Source organism: Xenopus laevis, chromosome 9_10L (assembly GCF_017654675.1).
Source record: "Xenopus laevis strain J_2021 chromosome 9_10L, Xenopus_laevis_v10.1, whole genome shotgun sequence".
In the NCBI taxonomy this organism is placed as follows: Eukaryota; Metazoa; Chordata; class Amphibia; order Anura; family Pipidae; genus Xenopus; species Xenopus laevis.
Window position 1 is genome coordinate 116,305,647 of NC_054387.1, and position 15,515 is coordinate 116,321,161.

The following is a 15,515-nucleotide window of genomic DNA, read 5'->3' on the forward strand; positions in this document are numbered from 1 at the left end:
AGACAGTAAGGCACAAGGATAACTGATAGTGGAGCAGAGAGAGAGACAGTGAGGCACAGGGATAACTGATAGTGGAGCAGAGAGAGACAGAGACAGTGAGGCACAGGGATAACTGATAGTGGAGCAGAGAAATAGACAGTGAGGCACAGGGGTAACTGATAATGGGAGAGAGACACTCGGGGATAGCAGAAAGAGTGACTAAGAGAAATACACAGGGGTATCACTCATGATACATACAGGAGCACACAGGGGAACACAAGAGCAGACAGATAAAGACAGGGATATAACAAGTGGGACAGACAGAGGCATACAGAAGATCACAAGAGTGGACAGACAGTACATGAATATCACAAGTGAAGCAAAGGAACACTCATGAGAACACACAAGCAGACAGACAGACAGACAGACAGTTATATAGAGGGACATCACAACTGGAACAGACACTGGGGATAACACAACTGGGGGCACACCAACACATTGTGATGAAACTAGAGAGAACACTGATAACAAAAGGGGACAGATACACACACTAGTAGAAAAATAGGAAAACTTCACAAAAATAAAAAGGAATTGCCAGAGAAGTAGATAGATTAAAGGACTCAGCAGCAGAGACACCCAGAAAGAAGTTGAGGGAACACAGAGACAGGGAAAAGGAGGAGACAGAATAGTAAGCAAAATACAAATAGTAATAGAGAAGAGACACGTAAGGCAGGAGAGGAAAGACACAGAGAGAGAGAGAGAGAGAGAGAGAGAGAGAGAGAGAGAGAGGATTGGGGAGGGAGAGCTAGAGAAAGCACAAGAGAGGACAGGCAGAGGGGGAGAGGTAGAGGGAGGGAGATAGCACAGGAGAGAGAACAGATTGGAAGAGAAAGACAGAGTGTACAGAGGGAGATTATAGGCAGAAAGAAAGGAGGAACAGAGAGGTGCAGAGCTGGGAAGGACAGATAGTGAGAGGAGGGGAAGGGAGAGATAAGGTGGAAGGAGCAAGGAGACAAAAGGACATTGAGAAAAGAAAGAGGCTGGCAGAGTAAATCACACAGGCTACTGCTGCTGCTGCTGCTGCTACAGACTTGCCTGCCTGGCACAATAAATCCGGTGGCTGTTACTAGGGAGGACTAGGGGCTCTGCTGCTGCTGCTGGAGGACAGGTTAGGGCAGAGGGTGGGAAGGCCCAGCCTATGGAGAGGAGGGCAGCAGTGAGATGCATCTGATGTGCTGAACTGGGGAGTCGGGAATCCAACCACTGGGAATCCTACAGGACTGATACACACGGGATGAAAGAGGACGGCTGAGGACTGTAATTACCCTGGATCTGATCACCACTAATTCCAGGTAAGCTACAACAGACTCTCTCTCCTTTGTTTCCACTTTCCGTGCCAGATGCACCAATGCCATTGATACTTTCAGCGCTGTCAACTAACACCCAGCAGAACATGCAAAAATGACAGGCGATTTAGGTTTTGCAGGCTCATTTCTTAACCTGTTCTTTGACAGGTGCACAGTAAATATCACCATTTAACCCTGAATTGGTCCAACATGCAAAATGTCCATTTATACCCCCCCCTAAGCCTGCCCTCCCCTTTCCTGCCAATGACCTGGAGAATATTAATCTTTCCAGCTATTGAAATGCAGGTCATTACTCCATTAACCTTTCCATGAGAGGGATGTGCACATTGTCATACATTCTGCTAACGGCTGGGATATTAACTCTATCCTTGCTAGAGCCCTGCAGATCATCACATGATTTGTCCCCTTTCAGTGAGCAGCAGAGCATTGCTACAGCTCAGTGTCAGCGGCCCATGGAGGGCAAATATTACCCCTAGATACTCATTCACCACATTTAGCCCTTACAGTCCTTTAAAAAGGCTCGCACATTAGTAACCCAGATTCCAGCACTGTATCCTGGAAATTCTATGGAATGTTGTGTGTCTGTGTACTTAACCATTTCAGTTCTGTACACACAAACTCTGCCTAGCAGCCACGTCACTCCCTATATATCACTGCTGTGTATCTGTGTCCTGAAGGCAGGTTTTGTGTGTGTGTCTGACATACATACAGGGCTGCTCTGTCGTGGCAATGAATGACACCTACAGGCTTGGGCCATGTGTATGAATAGAGCTACTCTGCGGCATTGTCAATGGTTTGGATAAAACACACACAGACATCACTGTGCAGCTTTCTGTATGTCTGGCAGAGGGACTATACCCCAGGGCCTAATCAGTCTGTTCTGCTTAATTACATAGAGAATCAACACTAATATATATATAGAGTTTCTTTGTTATTTATATGGTTGACAGTGTCACAGACCAGTACAGACTATAAAGACAAGGACAAGAACACTTTTGTATTATAATTATTATTGATAATCATAATTCAGGATTCTACCCCACAGGGGATGGAGCATTCACCCTGCATTGGAGGGGGTGAATGTAGTTAAGTACAAAGGACATATATCTCTCAACCATTGTTACATGTTTTAAAAACATAAATCCAGCCAACAGTCATTTCAGAATCCCACTAATAGCGTCCTCCCCCCCCTTATTTCCCACATTGCCTTTTCTAACCCCTGTTACCCCACCCAACTCCAAATCCATTTGTGTATAGGCCAGTGTGAGAAAGATTGAGCTCCTGTTACTGTAAATGTCTATATATATTGTATATATTTCTAGACAAAGGTAGAGGGAAGTGACTTGAGAATGTTACTTAAAGAAACATGGTATATTTTTCTTAATTATCTATATTCCCATAAAAGCCCCACGCCCTGGTTAGCTCATATAACCTTCCGTCAGTGTGTTTACAATAGGAGCATTGCAGGGATAAGTCTACACAATCAGTCTGACTCCTCAAGGTTGATATTTTACACCAGCTCCGGTGACAAAAGAACAGGATTTATTCCGGCTCCCAGAGGCACATCTATGTGACAACACACCTGGTTCATTGGGGCTCCCACAGATGGGTTCATAACAGACTAAACATGATAGATTTATCTCTTTTTCCAATTGCCGGTTCCAGTTGCAACCCAAAACTACTGCAGGGAGCTGGAGAGCACTCACAGCCTAAAGGTGGCCATAGATGTAACAGTTACGATCGTCGTTCATTTTCAATAAAGACATGTCCAAGCTGAGGGAAAAACAATAGAATTCTACCTGTATCTGATGATTCAGTCTGATCAACAATATCTGATATCCAAGTCTTCTGCAGATATCTGTTGGCTTGTCTCCCACCATACATGCACAGAATATCATACAAAAATTCATTTTGTATGATATGATCGGTTCGTCTATGGCCACCTTAATCTTAAAATGTGGCTCACGGCTGCTACGTGCTGTGTACTAAGCAGCCTCTTCCCTATGCCAAACTCAAAGTGAAACTAGGGATGCACTGAATTAAGGATTTCGTTTGGGACTCCAAGCTCTTTTTGCAGGTTCTGGATTTGGCCAAATCAGCCCAACCGATTTCTCAGTGCTCAGCTGGACTGAATCCAAATCCTAAAAGTCACGTGACTTTAAATCATCCGAAAACTGAACGTTACGGTTTTTTTTCAGGTTTTCCAAATATTTTGCTCAGATTTGAAAAATGCAAATCAGGGTTTGGTTTCAGCTACAGTTGCACCGATTCCACAACCTTTGGCTGAATGGCTCGTGCTTGCATAAAGACTCCAAAAATGATGGATTTTGTGCATCCCTAGTTGGAATAGAAGAAATCTGTGTTTCCTTTAAGGGTCTGGGCACATAGGCAGATTCAGGGAGATTAGACGCCACGGCAACAAATCTGCTCTTCTTCAGGGCAACTAATCTCCCCGAACTGCCTCCCCTGCCTTCCAGCCAGCTAAAATGTAAATCGGGATGGCACTTGGAGCGATTCGTTTTCCAAAGTCGCACAAAGTTGCCTGATGAGGAAACTTCGAGCGACTTCGGAAAACGAATCATTCCGAGTGCCATCCAGGGTGACCCTAAAACTACCTGTATAATGCATAGTGAATAAAGTACCCCCTATTGTAAAATATAAGGATATTATAAGTCACCAAGGAGTTGCATGACCATATAAAGACACAAGGCTTTTATACAGGTAATGGAACTTAGAGGTGACTTCTAATATTTTCATATTTTGCAACAGGGGGGCTACTTTATTTATTATAATACACATAAGTTTCAGTGAGTCATGTGACAGAAATGCTAAACTCCAATTATAACCAATGACATCACTAAGCACCGTTTAAAAGGATATAATTTACAGGATACTCATGGCTGTTGTGTATTATATATGTATTGTTATGGGTATGGATACACAGGCATCTGAGCTTTGTCTGTTGAACACATGGCAAATGCAAGGAGTATATTGAGTACCAGGTAGCTTCACTTTCACTACCTGCATCAGATACATGGACATAGATACCTGTTCTGACCTGCATTTGCACACGCTGCACCATCTGGTTGTAATTATAATATACCCCCTGGGCCCGCTGTGGATTCAACGTACCAGAGCTCAGCCAGGAATATAAACCTGTTAGTATGTACCCTTAGGCCTGAGGCTTTCAAATGTAGCCCTAGCAGAGAATGGGGGCTCAACCAAAAGTCAGAGTTAAAAATGATTAAGGATTTGAGTTAAAGGAGAAGGAAAGGCTTGGTGCACTTGGGGGTGCCAAATGTTAGGAACCCCCAAGTGAATGTATGTACTTACTTGAAACCCTAGGCCGGTGCTCCTATCAGCAGAAAACTGCACCGGCCCAGGGTTATTCCATCGAGCACCACGGAGCAATCCTCTTCCGTCTTCTTCTTCCTTATAATTTCCCAGGGCAAACGCACGCGCAGTAGCACAAAATAGCCGACTTTTTAGTTGAAGTTCGCTTTTTGTTCTACTGCAAATGCACAGCTGCGCAGAGAAAGAGGAAAACGGAAGAAGATCCCAAGATTTCTAGATTACAGGTCCCATACCTTTAGAAGGATTTGAAATGAATGCTACTATAAATTCAAGCATATAATAATATATTTAGGTCTCTTTAATCTTCTTTTAAGCTGAACAGGGCCTTAACAAATGCCAAACTGCAAAAAGGAACCTGAAAGAATGAAAGATGTTTAGGAGCCGGACTGAACAGGGATCCAAAGGTGGAGAATTCTAAAGTATTTTGAACTCTCAAGGAGAACATCAGTGGTGAAAACCGCTTTAACCACCAGCAGTCTGTAAAATTGTAATTCTATACCTCTTTCTAATATACATTATTTAACATTTTTCTATGGTTTTAATTTGTAAATGTAATTACTACTGAAAGCAGCATCTATCTGGCTGTTTATGTTTGCTGCACCCAGGGTTGCCACATTTACTCATGAAGTATACTTGCTGGATCATACATACAGTAAGGGAATTAAGTGGATCTTAATGGGTAGGGATTCACAGACTGTCTGGGGGTTGGTTGTGGAACTAGGCAGGCTAGAGGTGTACATTAAAAATGTACTTGGCTTGGGGCCCCCATGTCGGGGGTGGGGGTTTTGACCCCAGGCAGAGCCATCCTTAGCAGGTGGCAAATAGGGGAAGCTGCCCTTCTCTTAAGAAGGACAATGAGGGTTCCCAAGCTGATACAATTTATTGCTTATCGACGCCTCCATCAATATTTGGGCCCTGCACTGTATATAGTAGCTGACCCTCAACCTATTAGAACTGCCCTGTCCCCCAAAAACTAAACTTCTGATAACTTAGCCAAAAGTCTATACGATTGGTGACCTAGTCATGCCCATTCTGTGTTTGCCCAGCTATACCTTAGAATTTAGCTCAGAGTTATCCAACCAAGTATACTCCAGTTGTAGATAAACTACGTTTCTTAGCATCTCTCTACAGCCATAATCCATTGAGGCATGCTGGGAACTGTAGTCTATTAAGAGCTGGACATACCTACTCTATCTGCTTTCCTTCATACCAGCCTGTATATGTGTCACTTTACCTGATCATGTAAATAATAAATCAACATTATTTAGTTATAATCTTGATTGGAGACAAAGAAAAGCATAATCTGACCCATAACTATTAGGTATAGCTTCTTCATACAAAATGGGAGGTGTAAATTCATCTCAGTCTGTTGTTCAGGTGTAACTTGAGTCCGTGGAGGTTTCCCACGAATTCTGCGCCCCATCTGTGCAGGTGTAGGTCCCTCTCTGTTGCTAGGTGTTCAGTAAGGTGTGGCTATAGGTGAATGGGCGGCATAGGAGGGCTGCTCGACTGCAGGCTGAATAGACGTAGCTGTTGTTTGATCCTGTTGTGTAAGTATACGTTATATTATTGTGTATTGGAATATATTATATTTACATTTAACCATCTATAATGGAATGATGGCATTGTAATTCTTAATATGACATATGAATAGGAACAACAACAATAGGGAAATAACCAGAACCAAGCATACACCTATTTGCAATGTGCATATGTTAGACCAGGGGTTCTAAACATATATACTTTTATTACAGCTAAATAAATACAGTATGGATCAGGTTCCTGGAAAAAGTCAAGCATCACTGTGTTAGACATAGAATTATGCGAGTGCCTATTCTGTTCTACAAAGTCTATTCTGTATTGTATGTACATAGAAGTGTTCTACTTGTATGTAAGTTAACAAGCCATTGTAACACTGTGCATGATTCCTATATGAAGGTGTTACCACTGTTTAATTGTGTTGAGTATTTTGCATTTTGTAAGTCCTATGTTTGTGCAGGGGTTGCCTGTAAATGAGAAGTACCTTCATCTGTAGACATTGCATGTATCTGTGATTCATAGACATTCAGTATATAGGGCCTGTAACAATGCATTATCAGCATACAGTATATTGGTAACATTAGATATATATAATCATATACAGTAGCCTTGTATACTGAAGTTGTGTGCAAATATTGTCCTGTAAGGGGGTAAATATTGCTCATTATCATTGCTGTGAATATAGACAGACATTGGCAGGTACCTGTGCAAAATAATCCTGTACATTCGCTGTGGTTGCAGATATTTGTCTACATATAATATATTGCCCGGTGGCATTGATGTGTGTATAGATATTACTATGTATCCAGTGTTTGTGTCGATATAGTGTGTTGTTTTAGGTTTGAAATACTTTATTTGGTTTTCACAATAAACCATAAAAATCAATATGATAACAAATAGTATGCAGAATAAGAAGATGAATACAATGACATATTATACAGAATGTATAATTTACAATGAAGTAATATGTAAAATAAAATAGAAACTAACAAGAACTATCACTAACTAAGCCAGTGGATGCATAGACATTCTTAAAAGAAAAAGAAGAAAGATATAGTGTGTTGTTAGTGCAGCCATTCTATCTGTGATGTGTATACAGTAGGGTACACTGACATGTATCATTGATGGGTGCAGAGATATCAATGTCCTCAGGGGGATAACGAACCGGTCCCCCCACCAATTTCTCTTTCCACTAAAGGTAATTTGATTTAAAGTCTCAAAAACAGGCTTAGTTGACTTTGTGTGCTGCGTGTGTGTGTACATACATTATACTGACCCTTACATACGCTGTGTGCATATTACATTGCTCCGTAATTTGTCTGTCGGCAAAGGCCTCCCTAATAATGTATGTGACTGGCATTCCTACAGTATATTCCCCTGTATCTGTGCGTGTCTGCATATACTGCAGTCTTACGTTCTTACACACTGTCCTGTCCATCTGTGCTGCATGTGCTTTGTGCGTGTTGCTGTATTTGTGCTGTGTTACTGCTTTGTGCCCATGCCATCTATCTATGTTGTATACAGACATTTCTTTTTCTATATGACATGCACATGCTTATATCCATATGGTATCTACTGTATGTGTGCTTACCTATAGCTTTTCCTTTTGCACAAGGTACTGTTTTATTATTACAAAAAAAAAGGAAATAGTTTGGATAGCCTTCCCGGAATTCTGAGCTTTCTGGATAATGGGTATCCAGATAATGGATCACATACCTGTATTAATTAGGGTGGCACACTGCTTCATCAATTCACCCAGGTGAATGGTAAAATAGACATGCATTTTACAAAAAAAAACCTAGCAACACCGGGACTTTGCAACAATCAACAAAGTTGATTAAAGTGATACTGACACTAAAAAAACGACTTTTTTAAAATATATATGTACATTAAAAGTTACCTATAGGTCATGCTGTTTTTTGCTGAGAGGTCTGTTTTTGTCAGTAATTATTATTAACATGTATTTATATAGCACCAACATATTTCGTAAGTGCTGTTACTTGAAGTTCCTAAACCGGACTGTTTTGCCAACCTGACTGTCCCATCTCAGTCTGTCAGTTAAAGTTTCTAAGTGGGATTAGGTACCATAGGGAAGGGATTAGTACTATTACAGGAAGAGGCTCAGGATAAGGTCACACTGTGAGATTTGGGGAGATTTAGTTGCCTGGCGACTAATCGCCTCTTCTTTGGGGCGACTAATCTACCCGAACTGCTTCCCCCTGTCTTCCGCCTGCTTGAATGAAAAAACGCCTGCGGCATGGCCCTCGCGGCACTTCGTTTTCAGAAGTTGCCCGAAGTTTCCTCGTGAGACAACTTCAGACGACTTTGAAAAATAAAGTGCCGCAAGTGCCATGCCGCAGGAGTTTTTTCATTCAAGCAGGCGGAAGACAGGGGGAAGCAGTTTGGGGAGATTAATCGCCCCAAAGAAGAAGCGATTAGTCGCCGGGTGACTAAATCTCCCCAAATCTCACAGTCTGACCTTACCCTTAAAGTCAGACTGCACCTTCTTGGACCAAACAGCACTGCACCCTGTGGATTCACCTGTTCTGGTGAGGGTAGTCGTGAGGGCAAAAGATCACCACCCAGGCCTTGGGTGTCAAAGCTGTTAGTCCTCAAAAGAGGAGTAAACTCATACCATATGAAAAATACGGCCCTGTGCACTTCTAGTCATACCTCCCAACTGTCCCGTTTTTAGAGGGACAGTCCCTCTTTTGACAGCTCAATCTGCAGTCCCTCATTTGTACTGGAAAGTCCGGTTTTTCTCTGCACTGAACAGCCAGAAAAAGAAGCAAAGTTTCTAACTTAATTGGCTTTTGACAGAGAGCCCAGAACAGCCACAACAGAAGATAAGATACATTTGTAACAATTCAAATGTATCTAGCTAAGCAATCTAGATAAATAAATAAGTAATTGTAACAATATAAGATAACAGGTCCCTTGGGAAATGTTAGACTTGCAGCTTAAAGGGCAATTCACCTTCATTAGCAAAACTAAACTGAAAAAACTCAAAGAAATATGTTCAAACTTTTATAACCTGCGAAATTTTGTAAAATGAACATGGTAATTAGGGGGTGTGGCCACAAACATGGGCGTGGCCAAAGAATTTGCCACGCTACGCGCGACAACTTTTTTGTTTCTCTTTTTATTTTCAAAATGTTGGGAGGAATGTAGTACCAATGCTGGGAGTGTGTGCATCTCCTTTATCAATACTGCATGCGGGTATCTCCTGCATCAGTGTTGTGTGCACATATGTTGCCTGAGTGATTGCATATTTTAAATGCACATATTAACAAACTAATTAATCAATCTGTTCTGTGCAGACATTATCTGTATCTGTGATGTGTGCTTGGACATGGCTAGAATTTATGCTGTGCACGTTGCTGTTGCTTCGATTACATCAGTACTGTGTGTGCAGACAAGTTTGTTTATCTGCGCTGCGCATGCAGATATTGCATTGTGTCAGTGCTGCACCTCTGGCTCTGTATTGCATGCATGCAGCATACTGCCCTTTATCTCTCTATTATCTTTCTAGCTATACAAACACTTCTGTGTATCTGTGATGTTTGTGTTTGTAATATTAACCAACTGACTCACAATGACCCCTAACAGTACATATTGCTGCACCTTAAATCAGAGCAAAATCTGTCAAATCAGAGTTTTCCATTTATGACATGGTTACAAAGCACGCATACGTAAATCAATACTGATGGACATACCCGTAGCCTTGTTTTGGAACTGGATTGTCCAGGAAAAGACAAGATTAAAGGTGGCCATACACGGGCCAATAAAAGCTGCCGACAGACCGAGTCGGCAGCTTATTGGCCCGTGTATGGGGCTTCCCCGATCGAGATCTGGCCGAAAGTGGGCCAGATCTCGATCGGATGGGACAAAAAAAACGCATCTGTTCGTTCATGTGGTCCCGCAATCCGACTGCCCGTTCCCATTCGTTAGGACCCACGATTTTCCCATTCGTTAGGATCCGATTGTTGGGCCCTAGGGCCCACGATCAGATCAGCCCGATATTGCCCACCTCAAGGTGGGCATATCGGAGAGAGATCGCCAAACGAGCGGATCTCTCCGTGTATGGCCACCTTAAGTATGGTGCTTAATGGGAACTGAAAGACGTGTCAGATGGGGTTGGGTCAGATATACACGTAAACTCTTGGTTTACGGCTGATTCCTACAGCACGGGGTAAATTCAATAACTTGTTTGTTGGAGAAATACCAAAATATTAGGCAGCAGTCCCAGGGGACAGGCCTATTTCACTGCTACAGAATCCGTGTGGCTGCTGATTAGCTGATGTTCATTGCATGCTGTTAGTCTTATGGTCTTTGTATGATAGAGTTTGGGTTTCAGATACTTGTGTTGAGACCTGCAGTTTCACTAAACTTCCAACAATGACTCACGCAGAGCGCCGGGTTCCCGATAGCTGATTAAAACGTAACCTTCAAAGGAAAACCATTACCAAACCCCACGCAAAGGCTTATTAAGTTAAAATAACACCGCCTTTCATTTGGGGGTGCTTTTAATAGCTTGAAAAAAAAAATCAACATTGGATTTAAACGGTTTTCTGGAGGCAAAGATTTGGATGTCTAAACTGCTCCGTGGAGGCACAGGGGAGTGGGGAGCAAAGGGATCCAAGGTAATAAATCATTTATTTCTGGTACTGTATATGAGACTGATCATCAAAGAGAGACTGTGTATAGATTTCTGTTTGAAACAGGTGTTAGTCACAGAGGTCCGTACCTGAAGCTCACCAGCTGCTGCTGAGCTCTTTAACAAGCACTAGGCACACAATGGGCAACCAGACTGGGTGTGCACAGACACAGGAGTATTTTGTTTCTGCTTCTTTTCCACTTTTTCATCACATTCTTTTCTAAGTGCAAATGGAAAAAAAAATGTTATCTAGGAACCTGGATCACCATGTCCCACCAGACCATTAGACTTTCTTCTACTGAAATGGATGTTGCGCCCTGGTGCATCCTGTACATTAATGTTATAAGTTTGTTCCATCTGTAGTAATAATGTTGATACACTATACGGCCACAAGTGTGTGGACACTTGGCTGCCCAACATCATATTCTCAATCCTCCCATTGCTGCTATAACAACCTCAAATCTTCTGGGAAGGCTTTCCACTAGATGTTGGAACATTGTTGGTGGGATCTGTTTCCATTCAGTCACAAGAGTGTTAGTGAGGTTGGGCATTGATGTTGGGGATCAGGCCTGGATCACAGTTGGGATTTCAGTTCATCCCACAGGTGTTCAGTTGGGTTGAGGTCAAAGCTATGTGCAGGCCAGTCAAGTTCTTCCTCTCCCATCTCAGCAAACCAACTCTCTATGGACCTGGCTTTCTGCATGGGGTCATTATTGGGCTGGAACAGGAAAGAGTCTTCCCAAAACTGTTGCCAAAGATTTAGAAGCATGGAATTTAGAATATCATTGTATGATGTAAAGGCACCTGTGTTGGCATTGATGGCTGTGACCTATATAGACAAAGCATTAGAAGGGGCTACAGCCTGTAGTTGTCTGGCATTAGGAAAGGGACATGATACTGCAGGTCAACACAACCAGTTTTAGTCATGATTAGGTTATTTTATTCTGAAACTGAAGACATTATGTCACCATAATGCTTGTGGTGGCCTCTCCAGAGAAAAGTTGCACAAAACAAATGCAGTGAATTGCCCACAATACAAAGCTAAGGAACTTGCTTGTTTTCTTAGGCTTTACCAGGAGCTGTCCCCAAGTTCACATCTGCAAATGAGACAGACCCTATGCTTGAACAATATACCAAACCTGGTAGCATAAAAAGTGCATTTTATTTGCAAGTAAACTGTTATTATGTATAAAAACAACACAATGATCTCCAGGTTTCTCCTGGCTACTTTGGGGATCCACGGACTTGCAAGCATTGGGAGGAAGACAACACAGTGGTGTCAGCCTATGATGTAGTTGCATACAGTGGATTTTCATGGAACATGATGCAAGTGCATTATATGTAATTAGTCATGTTTTTTTTACATGGAATTGGGTTAATTGTAGGATGAGTTGTCCTTTAAGTTAGTATAACCCACTTACTGTATGCATGAAACATTCCTGAAGCCCAGAACAAACATCCATTCCTTGGATCACCTTTAGTACAGGGACAGCATCATGGTTACCCATTAGTGATGGGCGAATTTATTCGCCAGGCGCGAATTCGCGCGATTCGCGGCAGGCGAATAAATTCGCGAAACGCCCGCGAAAATTCGCGGAAAAAATTCGCCGGCGTCAAAAAAATTTTTTCCGAAAAACGGACGCCGGCGTCAAAAAAACGGGCGCTGGCGTCGGAAAAACGGGCGCCGGCGTCGAAAACGGGCGCCGGCGTCAAAAACGAGACGCCGGCGCCGTTTCGCGAATTTTTCGCCGTTTCGCGAATTTCGCGCAAAATTCGCGAATTTTTCGGCGAAGCGAAACGGCGCAAATTCGCCCATCACTATTACCCATGGGTAAATGAATAGACCCTATAAATTGTGCAAAATCTATGGATGATTTTTTTGTAAATAGCTTTTAAATTTTACTTATACAGAGGGGCAAATTTATTAAGGTTCAAGTTATTTTTTTCCACAAAAAAATTTCGAGTTGTATTTTTTGGTCAAAACTCACATTTTCGGGATAAAAATAAAACCTCACAGTTTTGGAACCGCTGCCTTAAGGTTGGTACAGAACAAATGTGAGTAATAATGATATACATGTATTAGTACTGCCACTAGTAAGTAGGCTACTGATGGTGGCACAAAGAGCAGCTCCCAATATACACAAATAAGAACTGATATATAAAATACTGTATACATACAGTCCACATCTGAAGTGTCAGCCATGTTATTAACTGTCAGCAAACAAACCTGATCTTTTTAACCTGAATGCCAATACATTATAAGAAGGTATCAAGCGTGATGTATCCTGAAAAAGGGCCCACGATAGTAGAAGTTGGCCTGATTTCCAAAACACAGTACAGCTAAGGGATCAGTTATCAGAAACCCCTTATCCAGAAAGCTCCAAATTATGGAAGGGCCGTCTACCATAGACTCCATTTTATCCAAATAATCCGAATTATTTCTATGTGATAATGAAACAGTACATTGTACTTGATCTAATAAGATGTTATTAATCCTTATTGAAAGTAAAAAAAGCCTATTTTGTTAATGTTTACATGATTATCTAGTAGACTTAAGGTATGGAAATCCAAATTATGGAAAGATCCGTTATCCGTAAAACCTCAGTACCTGTACCAAGGGTTCCCACTGGAGATGGCTTGGCTTAACAAACATAATCCGAGCAGATCAGAACCTGATACTAGTAAATAGGTAGTAAGTTCAGTAGAAGTGACTACTTAGCAGTCCCCCAACTTGAAACATGTCTTAGACCCTTTGCCTGTCTCTCCGGGCTGGAGGGTTTCACTGAACTGCTTCCCAAAACATCACTTCTTCTTGATTGTCCCTGAAGGAGTGTCAATCCGTGTGCCATGGCATTTTTCAGTTCTATTGCATCATGGATATGACTGTCTGTATCTGAGATGTCAGTTTCCCATGGCACTGAACTGACATTTTTAGCTCTACTGCCCATTCCTTACTTTTGTCTCACTTGCTTTCCTGTTCCAGATGTAGCTTTTTATTATCATTTGCCTATTATATGCTATTTTTCAAAGACACACAGGAGAATCGCTAGTTGAATCACTCCCCATTCGTTTCATTGGACTGGACTTGATGCAGGTGCACTTGAGTGTAAGCCAATAGGAACCACTGCTGTCAGCCATTCTGCACGACTTGCAATTAGAGCCACAGGCAATTAATGAGAAACAATTCAGAACGTTTTGTTGCCTATCCCTGGAACTGTAACCACTGTATGTGATAGCCCTAGTGAATGTCAGGGCACACACATTGCACAGGGGCACAGTGGGCGCTGTCTAAAATTTTAAAAATTTTTAGAGGGGCCCTAAAATGTTTTTGCTGTGGGGCCCTGCAACTTCTGGTTATGCTGCTGCATTTGTGTTCTTTATTTTTAATATTCTACCTGCTGTTATATTCAGGGTTTAGTAGGATTTAAGGCCTGAAGGGAAGTGAATCCTCATTAGGGAAGGAATTTCCATTTAAGAACTTTCAAAGGAGAAAACATGACACACATTTTTCATATCAGGATTTGCTACCAACTGCTTCCCTCCTAATTTTCCATACATACAACTAAAACATTCCTTTGGAACTATTTATATATATTTGACAGACATGTATCCGTACTGTAATTAGCTTTTTATATCCTAAATCCTGGATGTTCTGTTCCATTCATTTTGCTCATTAAAATCGGATGCAGAATAGAGACTGCCCTATTGTATCTCAACCGCGGAACGCTAAATATCTGTATTGTGTTTGTGCTTGGAACACTGTGCTATTCTGCACTAGAAGAACCTTGTGTACTTTTTATTGTTACGCATTTAGGCAGTTTTTAGTACGGGAGCGAGACATGGCGGTTGCTATGTGACACATATGTGCACTGGGGCACTTTAGCCTTCATGTTGGGGCTGCAACTAGGAGTAGGCAGAAGAAGCAGCTGCACCTGGAGGGAGAAGCACAATTTAGCAAACAAATAACTACACTGAAGGTGAAGGGAAGGATTGGGGTGGTATGTGTGAGGTCTTGGGACGAGTGTATGTATGTATGTTATATTATGGCTAGCAAGCAATCATTGGATGTGCGAAGAAGGTCAGTGGTATGCGGGGGGCACAACAGTTTCTTTCCTTGGTTACCCCCAGGCCCGGCTCTGCCATATATTAATAAATTGTATTTATATAGAACCAACATATCAATCAGCTCATTCCAGAGATGGTTATCATTCATAGCAGTCCCTGCCCCATTGGATCTTAATTTCTCTCTAATGGCATATTCACATTTACACACAAGGATCAATTTAATCAGAAGGCAGTTATAATTAGGATTTCCATCTGGCCGGTATTACACCAACCTAGCCAGTAAATAATCAGCTCAAGCCGGGGCCAGTTTGACAACTCTGTGATCCTACCTTTTAACCCCTCCATCCCCTCTGTCACCATATACAGCCTCTGATCCTTCCTGATCCACCCAATCCCTGCCCATGTTTTGTTGCTTGTCCCCTTTTTTTGCTGTCACCGCCCCCTAACCCAACGTATTGACCAGATTTCACCAGAAAGGCAGAAACCCTAATAATATATATAATATATACCCCTAATTTTTGGGAGAAGTACCACTGTAACATATAAAAAACCTA

At 42.0% G+C, this 15,515-nt stretch overlaps 1 protein-coding gene across 2 annotated transcripts in view; it reads left to right on the plus strand.

Annotated features, from left to right (window-relative positions):
• Positions 1-15,515, plus strand: part of sbk1.L (1.L) — a 62,884-nt gene that overhangs the window by 32,911 nt on the left and 14,458 nt on the right. The window contains exon 1 of one of the 2 annotated variants that reach the window (XM_018236522.2): positions 817-1,331. The exons of the other annotated variant lie outside the window; for it this stretch is intronic. The gene's annotated coding sequence lies outside the window, so the exon portion shown is untranslated. Of the gene's footprint in view, positions 1-816; positions 1,332-15,515 lie in introns of those variants that run through there. 2 annotated transcript variants of the gene reach the window in all.